Here is a 19,978-nt window from a genome sequence, read left to right on the forward strand (position 1 = left end):
CGAGAGGAAGCACGATGGTCCCGCACACATCCGGAGGAGACCCATTTCCCCCTCGTAGCTCGAGATGAGGGATCCTTTCCCTGCTTTCAACGGGAAAGAATTCCCGGCGTTCCCGTCGCATCTCAAGAGGAGGCACTCTCAACAGGAAAGGCGTTAGGAACTCCATGGTCGTACCACCATTCCAATAGTCCCCCAGATGTCTCAATCCATTCCAGAGGAACTTCTTTTCCCTGTACTGGCTCATCCTTCACGCCGAGGATCGACTCACACCACTGTGGCACCTGGGACAGCCCAGTGGCAAAGCCTCGAGGGAAAGCCTCGAGGGAAAACCACAGATCCTTTGATCCACGCGACGGGAAGCGTAAAATTGCTGCTACAGCTTGGAAGGAACGCGCACGTGCATGACCCCACTCGAGACGAGGCCTGACTCCCCTGGGGAGACTCCAGAAGTACCCAAAGATCCACGTCAGCCCCAGAGAGGAATCCTCGGTTCCGGCCCTGACTCTACACAAGGTTTCTGGCCCCGGTATCGACGGGAGAGGAATCCCGAGAGGCCCCCTAGCAACTCGCATGGGGACTGGCCTCTCCTGAGGCCACCAGGGCGGGTCCCTGAGGTCCCCGTCGTAACTCGAGAACACCTGCTGCAACTCGAGAAAATCCAGGAAGTTCTCCCTTCCAGGCGAGATGAGGCCTATTTCCGATGAGGAGTCTGGAGACTAATGACACCTAACCTCTGGAACTTCGAAAGGGTCTTTCACACCCTTGCTGCAACTCAAGAAGTTCACCGCCATACCCGTCTCCACTCGAGAGGAAGCACGATGGTCCCGCCCACATCCAGAGGAGCCCCGTTTCACCCTCGTAGCTCGAGATGAGGGATCCTTTCCCTGCTTTCAACGGGAAATAATTCCCGGCGTTCCCGTCGTATCTAAAGGGGAGGCACTCTCAACAGGAAAGGCGAGAGGAACTCCATTGTCGTACCACCATTCCAAGTGTCCCCCAGATGTCTCAGTCCATTCCAGAGGAACCTCTTTGCCCTGCACTGGTTCATCTTTCACGCCGAGGATCGACTCACACCTCGGTGGCACGTGCGACAGCCCTGTGGGAAAGCCTCGAGGGAAAGCGTCAAGGGAAAACCACAGATCCTTTGATCCACGCGACGGGAAGCGTGACATTGATGCTACAATCTGGCAGGAAAGCGCACGTGCATGCCCCCACTCGAGACGAGGCCTGACTCCCCTGGGGAGACTCCAGAAGTACCCAAAGATCCATGTCAGCCCTTGAGAGGAATCCTCGGTTCCGGCCCTGACTCCACACAAGTTTTTTGGCCCCGGTATCTACGGGAGAGGAATCCCGAGAAGCCCTCTAGCAACTCGCATGGGGACTGGCCTTTCCTGAGGCCACCAGGGCGGGTCCTTGAGGTCCCCGTCGTAACTAGAGAAGACCTGCCGCAACTCGTGAAAATCCAGGAAGTTCTCCCTTCCAGGCGAGATGAGGCCTATTTCCGATGAGGCGTCTGGAGACTAATGACACCTAACCTCTGGAACTTCTAAAGGGTCTTTCACACCCTTGCTGCAACTCAAGAAGTTCACCGCCATACCCGTCTCCACTCGAGAGGAAGCACGATGGTCCCGCCCACATCCAGAGGAGCCCCGTTTCCCCCTCGTAGCTCGAGATGAGGGATCCTTTCCCTGCTTTCAACGGGAAAGAATTCCCGGCGTTCCCGTCGCATCTCAAGAGGAGGCACTCTCAACAGGAATGGCGAGAGGAACTCCATGGTCGTAGCACCATTCCAAGAGTCCCCCAAATGTCTCAGTCCATTCCAGAGGAAGCTTATTGCCTTGCACTGGCTCATCTTTCACGCCGAGCATCGACTCACACCATGGTGGCACGGGGGACAGCCCTGTGGGAAAGCCTCGAGGGAAAACCACAGATCCTTTGATCCACGAGACCGGAAGCGTGACATTGCTGGTACAGCCTGGAAGGAAAGGGCACGTGCATGCCCCCACTCGAGACGAGGCCTGACTCCCCTGGGGAGACTCCAGAAGTACCCAAAGATCCATGTCAGCCCCTGAGAGGAATCCTCGGTTCCGGCCCTGACTCCACACAAGGATTTTGTCCCCGGTATCGACGGGAGAGGAACCCCGAGAGGCCGCCTAGCAACTCGCATGGGGACTGGCCTCTCCTGAGGCCACCAGGGCGGGTCCCTGAGGTCCCCGTCGTAAATCGAGAACACCTGCCGCAACTCGAGAAAATATAGGAAGCTCTCCCTTCCAGGCGAGATGAGGCCTATTTCCGATGAGGCGTCTGGAGACTAATGACACCTAACATCTGGAACTTCGAAAGGGTCTTTCACACCCTTGCTGAAACTCAAGAAGTTCACCGCCATACCCGTCTCCACTCGAGAGGAAGCACGATGGTCCCGCCCACATCCAGAGGAGCCCCGTTTGCCCCTCGTACCTCGAGATGTGGGATCCTTTCCCTGGTTTCAACGGGAAAGAATTCCCAGCGTTCGGGTCGCACCTCAAGAGGAGGCACTCTCAACAGGAAAGGCGAAAGGAACTCCATGGTCGTACCACCATTCCAAGAGTCCCCCAGATGTCTCAGTCCATTCCAGTGGAGCCTCTTTGCCCTGCACTGGCTCATCTTTCACGCTGAGGATCGACTCACACCACGGTGGCACGTGGGACAGCCCTGTGGGAAAGCCTCGAGGGAAAGCCTCGAGGGAAAACCACAGATCCTTTGATCCACAACACGGGAAGCCTGACATTGCTGCTACAGCCTGGAAGGAAAGCGCACGTGCATGCCCCCACTCGAGACAAGGCCTGACTCCCCTGGGGAGACTCCAGAAGTACCCAAAGATCCATGTCAGCCCCTGAGAGGAATCCTCGGTTCCGGCCCTGACACCACACAAGGATTTTGGCCCCGGTATCGACGGGAGAGGAATCCCGAGAGGCCCCCTAGCAACTCGCATGGGGACTGGCCTCTCCTGAGGCCACCAGGGCGGGTCCCTGAGGTCCCCGTCGTAACTCGAGAACACCTGCCGCAACTCGAGAAAATCCAGGAAGTTCTCCCTTCCAGGCGAGATGAGGCCTATTTCCGATGAGGAGTCTGGAGACTAATGACACCTAACCTCTGGAACTTCGAAAGGGTCTTTCACACCCTTGCTGCAACTCAAGAAGTTCACCGCCATACCCGTCTCCACTCGAGAGGAAGCAGGATGGTCCCGCCCACATCCAGAGGAGCCCCGTTTCCCCCTCGTAGCTCGAGGTGAGGGATCCTTTCCCTGCTTTCAACGGGAAAGAATTCCCGGCGTTCCCGTCGCATCTAAAGAGGAGGCACTCTCAACAGGAAAGGCGAGAGGAACTCCATTGTCGTACCACCATTCCAAGAGTCCCCCAGATGTCTCAGTCCATTCCAGAGGAACCTCTTTGCCCTGCACTGGTTCATCTTTAACGCCGAGGATCGACTCACACCACGGTGGCACGTGCGACAGCCCTGTGGGAAAGCCTCGAGGGAAAGCCTCGAGGGAAAACCACAGATCCTTTGATCCATGCGACGGGAAGCGTGACATTGCTGCTAAATCCTGGAAGGAAAGCTCACGTGCATGCCCCCACTCGAGAGGAGGCCTGACTGCCCTGGGGAGACTCCAGAAGTATCCAAAGATCCATGTCAGCCCATGAGAGGAGTCCTCGGTTCTGGCCCTGACTCCACACAAGGTTTTTTCCCCCGGTATCGACGGGAGAGGAATCCCAAGAGGCCCCCTAGCAACTCGCACGGGGACTGGCCTTTCCTGAGGCCAACAGGACGGGTCCTTGAGGTCCCCGTCATAACTCGAGAACACCTGCCGCAACTCGAGAAAATCCAGGAAGTTCTCCCTTCCAGGCGAGATGAGGCCTATTTCCGATGAGGCGTCTGGAGACTAATGACACCTAAACTCTGGAACTTCGAAAGGGTCTTTCACACCCTTGCTGAAACTCAAGAAGTTCACCGCCATACCCGTCTCCACTCGAGAGGAAGCACGATGGTCCCGCCCACATCCAGAGGAACCCCGTTTGCCCCTCGTAGCTCGAGATGAGGGATCCTTTCCCTGGTTTCAACGGGAAAGAATTCCCGGCGTTCGGATCGCACCTCAAGAGGAGGCACTCTCAACAGGAAAGGCGAAAGGAACTCCATGGTCGTACCACCATTCCAAGAGTCCCCCAGATGTCTCAGTCCATTCCAGTGGAGCCTCTTTGCCCTGCACTGGCTCAACTTTCACGCTGAGGATCGACTCACACCACGGTGGCACGTGGGACAGCCCTGTGGGAAAGCCTCGAGGGAAAGCCTCGAGGGAAAACCACAGATCCTTTGATCCACGCGACGGGAAGCGTAACATTGCTGCTACAGCTTGGAAGGAACGCGCACGTGCATGACCCCACTCGAGACGAGGCCTGACTCCCCTGGGGAGACTCCAGAAGTACCCAAAGATCCACGTCAGCCCCAGAGAGGAATCCTCGGTTCCGGCCCTGACTCTACACAAGGTTTCTGGCCCCGGTATCGATGGGAGAGGAATCCCGAGAGGCCCCCTAGCAACTCGCATGGGGACTGGCCTCTCCTGAGGCCACCAGGGCGGGTCCCTGAGGTCCCCGTCGTAACTCGAGAACACCTGCTGCAACTCGAGAAAATCCAGGAAGTTCTCCCTTCCAGGCGAGATGAGGCCTATTTCCGATGAGGAGTCTGGAGACTAATGACACCTAACCTCTGGAACTTCGAAAGGGTCTTTCACACCCTTGCTGCAACTCAAGAAGTTCACCGCCATACCCGTCTCCACTCGAGAGGAAGCACGATGGTCCCGCCCACATCCAGAGGAGCCCCGTTTCACCCTCGTAGCTCGAGATGAGGGATCCTTTCCCTGCTTTCAACGGGAAATAATTCCCGGCGTTCCCGTCGTATCTAAAGAGGAGGCACTCTCAACAGGAAAGGCGAGAGGAACTCCATTGTCGTACCACCATTCCAAGTGTCCCCCAGATGTCTCAGTCCATTCCAGAGGAACCTCTTTGCCCTGCACTGGTTCATCTTTCACGCCGAGGATCGACTCACACCTCGGTGGCACGTGCGACAGCCCTGTGGGAAAGCCTCGAGGGAAAGCCTCGAGGGAAAACCACAGATCCTTTGATCCACGCGACGGGAAGCGTGACATTGATGCTACAATCTGGAAGGAAAGCGCACGTGCATGCCCCCACTCGAGACGAGGCCTGACTCCCCTGGGGAGACTCCAGAAGTACCCAAAGATCCATGTCAGCCCCTGAGAGGAATCCTCGGTTCCGGCCCTGACTCCACACAAGGTTTGTGGCGCCGGTATCGACGGGAGAGGAATCCCGAGAGGCCCCCTAGCAACTCGCATGGGGACTGGCCTCTCCTGAGGCCACCAGGGCGGGTCCCTGAGGTCCCCGTCGTAACTCGAGAACACCTGCCGCAACTCGAGAAAATCCAGGAAGTTCTCCCTTCCAGGCGAGATCAGGTCTATTTCCGATGAGGCGTATGGAGACTAATGACACCTAACATCTGGAACTTCGAAAGGGTCTTTCACACCCTTGCTGCAACTCAAGAAGTTCACCCATATACCCGTCTCCACTCGAGAGGAAGCACGATGGTCCCGCCCACATCCAGAGGAGCCCCGTTTCCCCCTCGTAGCTCGAGATGAGGGATCCTTTCCCTGCTTTCAACGGGAAAGAATTCCCGGCGTTCCCATCGCATCTCAAGAGGAGGCACTATCAACCGGAAAGGCAAGAGGAAATCCATGGTCGTACCACCATTCAAAAAGTCCCCCAGATGTCTCATTCCATTCCAGAGGAACCTCTTTGCCCTGCACTGGCTCATCTTTCACGCCCAGGATCGACTCACACCACAGTGGCACGTGGGACAGCCTTGTAGGAAAGCCTCGAGGGAAAATCACAGATCCTTTGATCCACGCGATGGGAAGAGTGACATTGCTGCAACAGCCTAGAAGGAAAGCGCACGTGCATGCCCCCACACGAGACGAGGCCTGACTCCCCTGGGGAGACTCCAAAAGTACCCAAAGATCCATGTCAGCCCCTGAGAGGAATCCTCGGTTCCGGCCCTGACACCACACAAGGTTTTTGGGCCGGGTATCGTCGGGAGAGGAATCCCGAGAGGCCCAATAAGAACTCGCATGGGGACTGGCCTCTCCTGAGGCCACCAGGGTGGGTCCCTTAGGTCCCCGTCGTAACTCGAGAACACCTGCCGCAACTCGAGAAAATCCAGGAAGTTCTCCCTTCCAGGCGAGATGAGGCCTATTTCCGATGAGGCGTCTGGAGACTAATGACACCTAAACTCTGGAACTTCGAAAGGGTCTTTCATACCCTTGCTGCAAATCAAGAAGTTCACCGCGATACCCGTCTCCACTCGAGAGGAAGCATGATGGTCCCGCCCACATCCAGAGGAGCCCCATTTCCCCCTCGTAGCTCGAGATGAGGCATCCTTTCCCTGCTTTCAACTGGAAAAATACCCGGCGTTTCCGTCGCATCTCAAGAGGAGGTACTCTCAACAGGAAAGGCGAGAGGAACTCCATGGTCGTACCACCATTCCAAGAGACCCCAGATGTCTCAGTCCATTCCAGAGGATCCTCTTTGCCCTGCACTGGCTCATCGTTCACGCCGAGGATGGACTCACACCACGGTGGCACGTGGGACAGCCCTGTGGGAAAGCCTCGAGAGAAAGCCTCGAGGGAAAACCACAGATCCTTTGATCCACGCGACGGGAAGCGTGACATTGCTGCTACAGCCTGGAAGGAAAGCGCACGTGCATGCCCCCACTCGAGACGAGGCCTGACTCCCTTGAGGAGACTCCAGAAGTACCCAAAGATCCATGTCAGCCCTTGAGAGGAATCCTCGGTTCCGGCCCTGACTCCACACAAGGTTTTTGGCCCCGGTATCTACGGGAGAGGAATCCCGAGAAGCCCTCTAGCAACTCGCATGGGGACTGGCCTTTCCTGAGGCCACCAGGGCGGGTCCTTGAGGTCCCCGTCGTAACTAGAGAAGACCTGCCGCAACTCGTGAAAATCCAGGAAGTTCTCCCTTCCAGGCGAGATGAGGCCTATTTCCGATGAGGCGTCTGGAGACTAATGACACCTAACCTCTGGAACTTCTAAAGGGTCTTTCACACCCTTGCTGCAACTCAAGAAGATCACCGCCATACCCGTCTCCACTCGAGAGGAAGCACGATGGTCCCGCCCACATCCAGAGGAGCCCCGTTTCACCCTCGTAGCTCGAGATGAGGGATCCTTTCCCTGCTTTCAACGGGAAAGAATTCCCGGCGTTCCCGTCGCATCTCAAGAGGAGGCACTCTCAACAGGAATGGCGAGAGGAACTCCATGGTCGTAGCACCATTCCAAGAGTCCCCCAAATGTCTCAGTCCATTCCAGAGGAAGCTCATTGCCCTGCACTGGCTCATCTTTCACGCCGAACATCGACTCACACCATGGTGGCACGGGGGACAGCCCTGTGGGAAAGCCTCGAGGGAAAACCACAGATCCTTTGATCCACGAGACCGGAAGCGTGACATTGCTGCTACAGCCTGGAAGGAAAGGGCACGTGCATGCCCCCACTCGAGACGAGGCCTGACTCCCCTGGGGAGACTCCAGAAGTACCCAAAGATCCATGTCAGCCCCTGAGAGGAATCCTCGGTTCCGGCCCTGACTCCACACAAGGATTTTGTCCCCGGTATCGACGGGAGAGGAATCCCGAGAGGCCCCCTAGCAACTCGCATGGGGACTGGCCTCTCCTGAGGCCACCAGGGCGGGTCCCTGAGGTCCCCGTCGTAACTCGAGAACACCTGCCGCAACTCGAGAAAATATAGGAAGCTCTCCCTTCCAGGCGAGATGAGGCCTATTTCCGATGAGGCGTCTGGAGAATAATGACACCTAACATCTGGAACTTCGAAAGGGTCTTTCACACCCTTGCTGAAACTCAAGAAGTTCACCGCCATACCCGTCTCCACTCGAGAGGAAGCACGATGGTCCCGCCCACATCCAGAGGAGCCCCGTTTGCCCCTCGTAGCTCGAGATGTGGGATCCTTTCCCTGGTTTCAACGGGAAAGAATTCCCAGCGTTCGGCTTGCACCTCAAGAGGAGGCACTCTCAACAGGAAAGGCGAGAGGAACTCCATGGTCGTACCACCATTCCAAGAGTCCCCCAGATGTCTCAGTCCATTCCAGTGGAGCCTCTTTGCCCTGCACTGGCTCATCTTTCACGCTGAGGATCGACTCACACCACGGTGGCACGTGGGACAGCCCTGTGGGAAAGCCTCGAGGGAAAGCCTCGAGGGAAAACCACAGATCCTTTGATCCACAACACGGGAAGGCTGACATTGCTGCTACAGCCTGGAAGGAAAGCGCACGTGCATGCCCCCACTCGAGACAAGGCCTGACTCCCCTGGGGAGACTCCAGAAGTACCCAAAGATCCATGTCAGCCCCTGAGAGGAATCCTCGGTTCCGGCCCTGACACCACACAAGGATTTTGGCCCCGGTATCGACGGGAGAGGAATCCCGAGAGGCCCCCTAGCAACTCGCATGGGGACTGGCCTCTCCTGAGGCCACCAGGGCGGGTCCCTGAGGTCCCCGTCGTAACTCGAGAACACCTGCCTCAACTCGAGAAAATCCAGGAAGTTCTCCCTTCCAGGCGAGATGAGGCCTATTTCCGATGAGGAGTCTGGAGACTAATGACACCTAACCTCTGGAACTTCGAAAGGGTCTTTCACACCCTTGCTGCAACTCAAGAAGTTCACCGCCATACCCGTCTCCACTCGAGAGGAAGCAGGATGGTCCCGCCCACATCCAGAGGAGCCCCGTTTCCCCCTCGTAGCTCGAGGTGAGGGATCCTTTCCCTGCTTTCAACGGGAAAGAATTCCCGGCGTTCCCGTCGCATCTAAAGAGGAGGCACTCTCAACAGGAAAGGCGAGAGGAACTCCATTGTCGTACCACCATTCCAAGAGTCCCCCAGATGTCTCAGTCCATTCCAGAGGAACCTCTTTGCCCTGCACTGGTTCATCTTTCACGCCGAGGATCGACTCACACCACGGTGGCACGTGCGACAGCCCTGTGGGAAAGCCTCGAGGGAAAGCCTCGAGGGAAAACCACAGATCCTTTGATCCATGCGACGGGAAGCGTGACATTGCTGCTAAATCCTGGAAGGAAAGCGCACGTGCATGCCCCCACTCGAGAGGAGGCCTGACTGCCCTGGGGAGACTCCAGAAGTATCCAAAGATCCATGTCAGCCCATGAGAGTAGTCCTCGGTTCTGGCCCTGACTCCACACAAGGTTTTTGGTCCCGGTATCGACGGGAGAGGAATCCCAAGAGGCCCCCAAGCAACTCGCACGGGGACTGGCCTTTCCTGAGGCCAACAGGACGGGTCCTTGAGGTCCCCGTCATAACTCGAGAACACCTGCCGCAACTCGAGAAAATCCAGGAAGTTCTCCCTTCCAGGCGAGATGAGGCCTATTTCCGATGAGGCGTCTGGAGACTAATGACACCTAAACTCTGGAACTTCGAAAGGGTCTTTCACACCCTTGCTGAAACTCAAGAAGTTCACCGCCATACCCGTCTCCACTCGAGAGGAAGCACGATGGTCCCGCCCACATCCAGAGGAGCCCCGTTTGCCCCTCGTAGCTCGAGATGAGGGATCCTTTCCCTGCTTTCAACGGGAAAGAATTCCCGGCGTTCCCGTCGCATCTCAAGAGGAGGCACTCTCAACAGGAAAGGCGAAAGGAACTCCATGGTCGTACCACCATTCCAAGAGTCCCCCAGATGTCTCAGTCCATTCCAGTGGAGCCTCTTTGCCCTGCACTGGCTCATCTTTCACGCTGAGGATCGACTCACACCACGGTGGCACGTGGGACAGCCCTGTGGGAAAGCCTCGAGGGAAAGCCTCGAGGGAAAACCACAGATCCTTTGATCCACGACACGGGAAGCGTGACATTGCTGCTACAGCCTGGAAGGAAAGCGCACGTGCATGCCCCCACTCGAGACGAGGCCTGACTCCCCTGGGGAGACTCCAGAAGTACCCAAAGATCCATGTCAGCCCTTGAGAGGAATCCTCGGTTCCGGCCCTGACTCCACACAAGTTTTTTGGCCCCGGTATCTACGGGAGAGGAATCCCGAGAAGCCCTCTAGCAACTCGCATGGGGACTGGCCTTTCCTGAGGCCACCAGGGCGGGTCCTTGAGGTCCCCGTCGTAACTAGAGAAGACCTGCCGCAACTCGTGAAAATCCAGGAAGTTCTCCCTTCCAGGCGAGATGAGGCCTATTTCCGATGAGGCGTCTGGAGACTAATGACACCTAACCTCTGGAACTTCTAAAGGGTCTTTCACACCCTTGCTGCAACTCAAGAAGTTCACCGCCATACCCGTCTCCACTCGAGAGGAAGCACGATGGTCCCGCCCACATCCAGAGGAGCCCCGTTTCCCCCTCGTAGCTCGAGATGAGGGATCCTTTCCCTGCTTTCAACGGGAAAGAATTCCCGGCGTTCCCGTCGCATCTCAAGAGGAGGCACTCTCAACAGGAAAGGCGAGAGGAACTCCATGGTCGTTCCACCATTCCAAGAGTCCCCCAGATGTCTCAGTCCATTCCACAGGAACCTCTTTGCCCTTCACTGGCTCATCTTTCACGCCGAGGATCGACTCACACCACGGTGGCACGTTGGATAGCCCTGTGGGAAAACCTCGAGGGAAAGCCTCGAGGGAAAACCACAGATCCTTTGATCCACGCGACGGGAAGCGTGACATTGCTGCTACAGCCTGGAAGGAAAGCGCACGTGCATGCCCCCACTCGAGACGAGGCCTGACTCGCCTGGGGAGACTCCAGAAGTAGCCAAAGATCCATGTCAGCCCCTTAGAGGAATCCTCGGTTCCGGCCCTGACACCACACAAGGTTTTTTTCCCCGGTATCGATGGGAGAGGAATCCCGAGAGGTCCCCTAGCAACTCGCACGGGGAATGGCCTTCCTGAGGCCAACAGGGCGGGTCCCTGAGGTCCCAGTCGTAACTCGAGAACACCTGCCACTACTTGAGAAAATCCAGGAAGGTCTCCCTTTCAGGCGATATGAGGCCTCTTTCCGATGTGGCGTCTGGACACTAATGACACCTAACCTCTGGAACATCGAAAGGGTCTTTCACACCCTTGCTGCAACTCAAGAAGTTCACCGCCATACCCGTCTTCTTTCGAGAGGAAGCACGATGGTCCCGCCCACATCCAGAGGAACCCGGTTTCCCCTTTGTAGCTCGAGATGAGGGATTCTTTCCCTGCTTTCAACGGGAAAGAATTCCCGGCGTTCGGGTCGCACCTCAAGAGGAGGCACTCTCAACAGGAAAGGCGAGAGGAACTCCATGGTCGTACCACCATTCCAAGAGTCCCCCAGATGTCTCAGTCCATTCCAGAGGAACCTCTTTGCCCTGCACTGGTTCATCTTTCACGCCGAGGATCGACTCACACCACGGTGGCACGTGCGACAGCCCTGTGGGAAAGCCTCGAGGGAAAGCCTCGAGGGAAAACCACAGATCCTTTGATCCACGCGACGGGAAGCGTGACATTGATGCTACAATCTGGAAGGAAAGCGCACGTGCATGCCCCCACTCGAGACGAGGCCTGACTCCCCTGGGGAGACTCCAGAAGTACCCAAAGATCCATGTCAGCCCCTGAGAGGAATCCTCGGTTCCGGACCTGTCTCCACACAAGGTTTTTGGCCCCGGTATCGATGGGAGAGGAATCCCGAGAGGCCCCCTAGCATCTCGCATGGGGACTGGCCTCTCCTGAGGCCACCAGGGCGGTTCCCTGAGGTCCCCGTCGTAACTCGAGAACACCTGCCGCAACTCGAGAAAATCCAGGAAGTTCTCCCTTCCAGGCGAGATGAGGCCTATTTCCGATGAGGCGTCTGGAGAATAATGACACCTAACCTCTGGAACTTCGAAAGGGTCTTTCACACCCTTGCTGCAACTCAAGAAGTTCACCGCCATACCCGTCTCCACTCGAGAGGAAGCACGATGGTCCCGCCCACATCCAGAGGAGCCCCGTTTCCCCCTCGTAGCTCGAGATGAGGGATCCTTTCCCTGCTTTCAACGGGAAAGAATTCCCGGCGTTCCCGTCGCATCTCAAGTGGAGGCACTCTCAATAGGAAAGGCGAGAGGAACTCCATGGTCGTACCACCATTCCAAGAGTCCCCCAGATGTCTCAGTCCATTCCAGAGGAACCTCTTTGCCCTGCACTGGCTCATCTTTCACGCCGAGGATCGACTCACACCACGGTGGCACGTGGGACAGCCCTGTGGGAAAGCCTCGAGGGAAAGCCTCGAGGGAAAACCACAGATCCTTTGATCCACGCCACGGGAAGCGTGACATTGCTGCTACAGCCAGGAAGGAAAGCGAACGTGCATGCCCCCTCTCGAGACGAGGCCTGACTCCCCTGGGGAGACTCCAGAAGTACCCAAAGATCCATGTCAGCCACTGAGAGGAATCCTCGGTTCCGGCCCTGACTCCACACAAGGTTTTTGGCCCCGGTATCGACGGGAGAGGGATCCCGAGAGGCCCCCTAGCAACTCGCATGGGGACTGGCCTCTCCTGAGGCCACCAGGGCGGATCCCTGAGGTCCCCGTCGTAACTCGAGAACACCTGCCGCCACTCGAGAAAATCCAGGAAGTTCTCCCTTCCAGGCGAGATGAGGCCTATTTCCGATGTCGCGTCTGGAGACTAATGACACCTAACCTCTGGAACTTCGAAAGGGTCTTTCACACCCTTGCTGCAACTCAAGAAGTTCACCGCCATACCCGTCTCCACTCGAGAGGAAGCACGATGGTCCCGCCCACATCCAGAGGAGCCCCGTTTCCCCCTCGTAGCTCGAGATGAGGGATCCTATCCCTGCTTTCAACGGGAAAGATTTCCCGGCGTTCCCGTGGCATCTCAAGAGGAGGCACTCTCAACAGGAAAGGCGAGAAGAACTCCATGGTCGTACCACCATTCCAAGAGTCCCCCAGATGTCTCAGTCCATTCCAGAGGAACCTCTTTGCCCTGCACTGGCTCATCTTTCCCGCCGAGGATCAACTCACACCACGGTGGCACTTGGGACAGCCCTGTGGGAAAGCCTAGAGGGAAAGCCTCGAGGGAAAACCACAGATCCTTTGATCCAGGCGACGGGAAGCGTGACATTGCTGCTACAGCCTGGAAGGAAAGCGCACGTGCATGCCCCCACTCGAGACGAGGCCTGACTCCCCTGGGGAGACTCCACAAGTACCCAAAGATCCATGTCAGCCCCTGAGAGGAATCCTCACTTCCGGCCCTGACCCAACACAAGGTTTTTGGACCCGGTATCAACGGGAGAGGAATCCCGAGAGGCCCCCTAGCAACTCACATGGGGACTGGCCTCTCCTGAGGCCACCAGGGCGGGTCCCTGAGGTCCCCGTCGTAACTCGAGAACACCTGCCGCCACTCGAGAAAATCCAGGAAGTTCTCCCTTCCAGGCGAGATGAGGCCTATTTCCGAAGTGGCGTCTGGAGACTAATGACACCTAACCTCTGGAACTTCGAAAGGGTCTTTCACACCCTTGCTGCAACTCAAGAAGTTCACCGCCATACCCGTCTCCACTCGAGAGGAAGCACGATGGTCCCGCCCACATCCAGAGGAGCCCCGTTTCCCCCTCGGAGCTCGAGATGAGGGATCCTTTCCCTGCTTTCAACGGGAAAGATTTCCCGGCGTTCCCGTCGCATCTCAAGAGGAGGCACTCTCAACAGGAAAGGCGAGAAGAACTCCATGGTCGTACCACCATTCCAAGAGTCCCCCAGATGTCTCAGTCCATTCCAGAGGAACCTCTTTGCCCTGCACTGGCTCATCTTTCACGCCGAGGATCAACTCACACCACGGTGGCACTTGGGACAGCCCTGTGGGAAAGCCTCGAGGGAAAGCCTCGAGGGAAAACCACAGATCCTTTGATCCAGGCGACGGGAAGCGTGACATTGCTGCTACAGCCTGGAAGGAAAGCGCACGTGCATGCCCCCACTCGAGACGAGGCCTGACTCCCCTGGGGAGACTCCAGAAGTACCCAAAGATCCATGCCAGCCCCTGAGAGAAATCCTCGGTTCGGCCCTGACTGCACACAAGGTTTTTGGCCCCGGTATCGACGGGAGGGGAATCCCGAGAGGCCCCCTAGCACCTCGCATGGGGACTGGCCTCTCCTGAGGCCACCAGGGCGGGTCCCTGAGGTCCCCGTCGTAACTCGAGAACACCTGCCGCAACTCGAGAAAATCCAGGAAGTTCTCCCTTCCAGGCGAGATGAGGCCTATTTACGATGAGGCGTCTGGAGACTAATGACACCTAACCTCTGGAACTTTGAAAGGGTCTTTCACACCCTTGCTGCAACTCAAGAAGTTCCCCTCCATACCCGTCTCCACTCGAGAAGAAGCACGATGGTCCCGCCCACATTCAGAGGAGCCCCGTTTTCCCCTCGGAGCTCGAGATGAGGGATCCTTTCCCTGCTTTCAACGGGAAAGAATTCCCGGCGTTCCCGTCGCATTTCAAGAGGAGGCACTCTCAACAGGAAAGGCGAGAGGAACTCCATGGTCGTACCACCATTCCAAGAGACCCCCAGATGTCTCAGTCCATTCCAGTGGAGCCTCTTTGCCCTGCACTGGCTCATCTTTCACGCTGAGGATCGACTCACACCACGGTGGCACGTGGGACAGCCCTGTGGGAAAGCCTCGAGGGAAAGCCTCGAGGGAAAACCACAGATCCTTTGATCCACGACACGGGAAGCGTGACATTGCTGCTACAGCCTGGAAGGAAAGCGCACGTGCATGCCCCCACTCGAGACAAGGCCTGACTCCCCTGGGGAGACTCCAGAAGTACCCAAAGATCCATGTCAGCCCCTGAGAGGAATCCTCGGTTCCGGCCCTGACTCCACACAAGGTTTTTGGCCCCGATATCGACGGGAGAGGAATCCCGAGAGGCCCCCTAGCAACTCGCATGGGGACTGGCCTCTCCTGAGGCCACCAGGGCGGGTCCCTGAGGTCCCCGTCGTAACTCGAGAACACCTGCCGCAACTCGAGAAAATCCAGGAAGTTCTCCCTTCCAGGCGAGATGAGGCCTATTTCCGATGAGGAGTCTGGAGACTAATGACACCTAACCTCTGGAACTTCGAAAGGGTCTTTCACACCCTTGCTGCAACTCAAGAAGTTCACCGCCATACCCGTGTCCACTCGAGAGGAAGCACGATGGTCCCGCCCACATCCAGAGGAGCCCCGTTTCCCCCTCGTAGCTCGAGATGAGGGATCCTTTCCCTGCTTTCAACGGGAAAGAATTCCCAGCGTTCCCGTCGCATCTCAAGAGGAGGCACTCTCAACAGGAAACGCGAGAGGAACTCCATGGTCGTTCCACCATTCCAAGAGTCCCCCAGATGTCTCAGTCAATTCCACAGGAACCTCTTTGCCCTTCACTGGCTCATCTTTCACGCCGAGGATCGACTCACACCACGGTGGCACGTTGGAGAGCCCTGTGGGAAAACCTCGAGGGAAAGCCTCGAGGGAAAACCACAGATCCTTTGATCCACGCGACGGGAAGCGTGACATTGCTGCTACAGCCTGGAAGGAAAGCGCACGTGCATGCCCCCACTCGAGACGAGGCCTGACTCGCCTGGGGAGACTCCAGAAGTAGCCAAAGATCCATGTCAGCCCCTTAGAGGAATCCTCGGTTCCGGCCCTGACACCACACAAGGTTTTTTTCCCCGGTATCGATGGGAGAGGAATCCCGAGAGGTCCCCTAGCAACTCGCACGGGGAATGGCCTTCCTGAGGCCAACAGGGCGGGTCCCTGAGGTCCCAGTCGTAACTCGAGAACACCTGCCACTACTTGAGAAAATCCAGGAAGGTCTCCCTTTCAGGCGATATGAGGCCTCTTTCCGATGTGGCGTCTGGACACTAATGACACCTAACCTCTGGAACATCGAAAGGGTCTTTCACACCCTTGCTGCAACTCAAGAATTTCACCGCCATACCCGTCTTCTTTCGAGAGGAAGCACGATAGTCCCGCCCACATCCAGAGGAACCCGGTTTCCCCTTTGTAGCTCGAGATGAGGGATTCTTTCCCTGCTTTCAACGGGAAAGAATTCCCGGCGTTCGGGTCGCACCTCAAGAGGAGGCACTCTCAACAGGAAAGGCGAGAGGAACTCCATGGTCGTACCACCATTCCAAGAGTCCCCCAGATGTCTCAGTCCATTCCAGAGGAACCTCTTTGCCCTGCACTGGTTCATCTTTCACGCCGAGGATCGACTCACACCACGGTGGCACGTGCGACAGCCCTGTGGGAAAGCCTCGAGGGAAAGCCTCGAGGGAAAACCACAGATCCTTTGATCCACGCGACGGGAAGCGTGACATTGATGCTACAATCTGGAAGGAAAGCGCACGTGCATGCCCCCACTCGAGACGAGGCCTGACTCCCCTGGGGAGACTCCAGAAGTACCCAAAGATCCATGTCAGCCCCTGAGAGGAATCCTCGGTTCCGGACCTGTCTCCACACAAGGTTTTTGGCCCCGGTATCGATGGGAGAGGAATCCCGAGAGGCCCCCTAGCATCTCGCATGGGGACTGGCCTCTCCTGAGGCCACCAGGGCGGTTCCCTGAGGTCCCCGTCGTAACTCGAGAACACCTGCCGCAACTCGAGAAAATCCAGGAAGTTCTCCCTTCCAGGCGAGATGAGGCCTATTTCCGATGAGGCGTCTGGAGAATAATGACACCTAACCTCTGGAACTTCGAAAGGGTCTTTCACACCCTTGCTGCAACTCAAGAAGTTCACCGCCATACCCGTCTCCACTCGAGAGGAAGCACGATGGTCCCGCCCACATCCAGAGGAGCCCCGTTTCCCCCTCGTAGCTCGAGATGAGGGATCCTTTCCCTGCTTTCAACGGGAAAGAATTCCCGGCGTTCCCGTCGCATCTCAAGTGGAGGCACTCTCAATAGGAAAGGCGAGAGGAACTCCATGGTCGTACCACCATTCCAAGAGTCCCCCAGATGTCTCAGTCCATTCCAGAGGAACCTCTTTGCCCTGCACTGGCTCATCTTTCACGCCGAGGATCGACTCACACCACGGTGGCACGTGGGACAGCCCTGTGGGAAAGCCTCGAGGGAAAGCCTCGAGGGAAAACCACAGATCCTTTGATCCACGCCACGGGAAGCGTGACATTGCTGCTACAGCCAGGAAGGAAAGCGAACGTGCATGCCCCCACTTGAGACGAGGCCTGACTCCCCTGGGGAGACTCCAGAAGTACCCAAAGATCCATGTCAGCCACTGAGAGGAATCCTCGGTTCCGGCCCTGACTCCACACAAGGTTTTTGGCCCCGGTATCGACGGGAGAGGGATCCCGAGAGGCCCCCTAGCAACTCGCATGGGGACTGGCCTCTCCTGAGGCCACCAGGGCGGATCCCTGAGGTCCCCGTCGTAACTCGAGAACACCTGCCGCCACTCGAGACAATCCAGGAAGTTCTCCCTTCCAGGCGAGATGAGGCCTATTTCCGATGTCGCGTCTGGAGACTAATGACACCTAACCTCTGGAACTTCGAAAGGGTCTTTCACACCCTTGCTGCAACTCAAGAAGTTCACCGCCATACCCGTCTCCACTCGAGAGGAAGCACGATGGTCCCGCCCACATCCAGAGGAGCCCCGTTTCCCCCTCGTAGCTCGAGATGAGGGATCCTATCCCTGCTTTCAACGGGAAAGATTTCCCGGCGTTCCCGTGGCATCTCAAGAGGAGGCACTCTCAACAGGAAAGGCGAGAAGAACTCCATGGTCGTACCACCATTCCAAGAGTCCCCCAGATGTCTCAGTCCATTCCAGAGGAACCTCTTTGCCCTGCACTGGCTCATCTTTCCCGCCGAGGATCAACTCACACCACGGTGGCACTTGGGACAGCCCTGTGGGAAAGCCTAGAGGGAAAGCCTCGAGGGAAAACCACAGATCCTTTGATCCAGGCGACGGGAAGCGTGACATTGCTGCTACAGCCTGGAAGGAAAGCAAACGTGCATGCCCCCACTCGAGACGAGGCCTGATTCCCCTGGGGAGACTCCACAAGTACCCAAAGATCCATGTCAGCCCCTGAGAGGAATCCTCACTTCCGGCCCTGACCCAACACAAGGTTTTTGGACCCGGTATCAACGGGAGAGGAATCCCGAGAGGCCCCCTAGCAACTCACATGGGGACTGGCCTCTCCTGAGGCCACCAGGGCGGGTCCCTGAGGTCCCCGTCGTAACTCGAGAACACCTGCCGCCACTCGAGAAAATCCAGGAAGTTCTCCCTTCCAGGCGAGATGAGGCCTATTTCCGAAGTGGCGTCTGGAGACTAATGACACCTAACCTCTGGAACTTCGAAAGGGTCTTTCACACCCTTGCTGCAACTCAAGAAGTTCACCGCCATACCCGTCTCCACTCGAGAGGAAGCACGATGGTCCCGCCCACATCCAGAGGAGCCCCGTTTCCCCCTCGGAGCTCGAGATGAGGGATCCTTTCCCTGCTTTCAACGGGAAAGATTTCCCGGCGTTCCCGTCGCATCTCAAGAGGAGGCACTCTCAACAGGAAAGGCGAGAAGAACTCCATGGTCGTACCACCATTCCAAGAGTCCCCCAGATGTCTCAGTCCATTCCAGAGGAACCTCTTTGCCCTGCACTGGCTCATCTTTCACGCCGAGGATCAACTCACACCACGGTGGCACTTGGGACAGCCCTGTGGGAAAGCCTCGAGGGAAAGCCTCGAGGGAAAACCACAGATCCTTTGATCCAGGCGACGGGAAGCGTGACATTGCTGCTACAGCCTGGAAGGAAAGCGCACGTGCATGCCCCCACTCGAGACGAGGCCTGACTCCCCTGGGGAGACTCCAGAAGTACCCAAAGATCCATGCCAGCCCCTGAGAGGAATCCTCGGTTCGGCCCTGACTGCACACAAGGTTTTTGGCCCCGGTATCGACGGGAGGGGAATCCCGAGAGGCCCCCTAGCACCTCGCATGGGGACTGGCCTCTCCTGAGGCCACCAGGGCGGGTCCCTGAGGTCCCCGTCGTAACTCGAGAACACCTGCCGCAACTCGAGAAAATCCAGGAAGTTCTCCCTTCCAGGCGAGATGAGGCCTATTTACGATGAGGCGTCTGGAGACTAATGACACCTAACCTCTGGAACTTTGAAAGGGTCTTTCACACCCTTGCTGCAACTCAAGAAGTTCCCCTCCATACCCGTCTCCACTCGAGAAGAAGCACGATGGTCCCGCCCACATTCAGAGGAGCCCCGTTTTCCCCTCGGAGCTCGAGATGAGGGATCCTTTCCCTGCTTTCAACGGGAAAGAATTCCCGGCGTTCCCGTCGCATTTCAAGAGGAGGCACTCTCAACAGGAAAGGCGAGAGGAACTCCATGGTCGTACCACCATTCCAAGAGACCCCCAGATGTCTCAGTCCATTCCAGAGGAACCTCTTTGCCCTGCACTGGCTCATCTTTCACGCCGAGGATCAACTCACACCACGGTGGCACGTGGGACAGCCGTGTGGGAAAGCCTCGAGGGAAAGCCTCGAGGGAAAACGACAGATCCTTTGATCCACGTGACGGGAAGCGTGACATTGCTGATACAGCCTGGAAGGAAAGCAAACGTGCATGCCCCCACTCGAGACGAGGCCTGACTCCCCTGGGGAGACTCCAGAAGTACCCAAAGATCCATGTCAGCCCCTGAGAGGAATCCTCCGTTCCGGCCCTGACTCCAAAAAATATTTTTGGCCCCGGTATCGACGGGAGAGGAATCCCGAGAGGCCCCCTAGCAACTCGCATGGGGACTGGCCTCTCCTGAGGCCACCAGGGCGGGTCCCCGAGGTCCCCGTCGTAACTCGAGAACACCTGCCGCAACTCGAGAAAATCCAGGAAGTTCTCCCTTCCAGGCGAGATAAGGCCTATTTCCGATGAGGCGTCTGGAGACTAATGACACC

This window comes from Capricornis sumatraensis, chromosome 7, assembly GCF_032405125.1.
Source record: "Capricornis sumatraensis isolate serow.1 chromosome 7, serow.2, whole genome shotgun sequence".
NCBI lineage: Eukaryota > Metazoa > Chordata > Mammalia > Artiodactyla > Bovidae > Capricornis > Capricornis sumatraensis.